We start from the raw sequence: 1,407 nt of genomic DNA on the forward strand, positions 1-1,407 counted from the left end.
AAGTGTTCTGAAATACTCTTTCTCCACAATGCTGCTCATAGCTTGTCATGATCTGCAGTCGAAAGCTATTGCATAGTCAGTAAAGCACAAGTAAATATCTTTCTGGTATTCTCTGCTTTAAACCAAGATCCATCTAGCATCAGCAATGAAATCCCTTGTTCTGTGTGCTCCTGTGGATCTGGCTTGAACCTCTAGCCATTCCCTGTCAATGTTGCAGCTGCTTTTGAATTATCTTTAGCAAAATTATATTTGTTTGTGACATTAGTAATATTGTCTAATGATTTCTACATTCCATTGGGTCACCTCTCTTCAGAAATATGGACCTCTTCTAATCAATTGAATAGGTAGCTGTGTTCCAAACTTCTTGACTTAGAGGAGTATCTCCAGTGCTGCATTAGTTTGTTGAAAGATTTCAGTTTGTATTCCATCAATTCCCAGAACCTTGTTCTTTTCCCATTCCTTAAGTGCACCTTGGACTGCTTCCTTTAGTACTACTGGTTCTTGATCAAATGCTAATTCTTGAAATGGTTGAACATGGAGCATTTCTTTTTGATTTGGTGCATTCCTTCCATCTTCTTTTGATGCTTTCTGCATCATTCAATATTTTGCCCATAGAATCCTTCAGAATTGCAAGTCTAGGCTCAAATATTTTCTTCAGTTCTTTCAGCTTGAGAAATGCTGAGCATATTCTTCCCTTTTGGTTTTCTAATTCCAGGTCTTTGCACATTTCATTATAATACTTGACTTTGTCTTTTCAAGATGCCCTTAGAAATTTTCTGTTCACGTCTGTTAGCTCATCATTTCTTCCATTTGCTTTAGCATCTTTATGCTTGAGAGCAAGTTCCAGAGTCTCTTCTGATATCTATATTGCTCTTTTCCTTCTTTCTTGTCTTCTTAATGGCCTGTTTTTTCTCTTTTTCATTTTGACCCAACGTTTATTGTCCTTTTACAACATGTCAATTTTTTTTTAAGTTTTTATTATGGATTAGTTTATATAGGTGAACATTATCTTTACATTCATCCCATCATATTTTGTTTCATTGCAATGATCACAATCCCCTGAATGCATCATCAAACAATCAAAGGGTACATCCCATTAGCCTGCCCCACCGGCCACCAGCACACAGCCCCTCTCCCTCCCTGAGTCCAGAGTCCCCAGCTGCAACTTCTGTCCACATTATCCTCTCTGCCTCCATCCCCAGTGTCACTGCCTCTTCAACAGAGACTCCACTTCGCTTTTCTCCCTTGATGGTTTCAAGAATCTTAGCTCCTGGACTGCAAAATCAGCCACTGCCCTCCTTTTGTTACCAAACATGTTCTTTACCTTTCCAACACGTACTGTCAGACCTGATATCAATCATTCCCTATTGAACCACATGAGTCCTATCCCCTCACCATTTTTTTTTT

Source organism: Chrysochloris asiatica, unplaced genomic scaffold, assembly GCF_000296735.1.
Source record: "Chrysochloris asiatica unplaced genomic scaffold, ChrAsi1.0 scaffold00356, whole genome shotgun sequence".
Classification (NCBI taxonomy): domain Eukaryota; kingdom Metazoa; phylum Chordata; class Mammalia; order Afrosoricida; family Chrysochloridae; genus Chrysochloris; species Chrysochloris asiatica.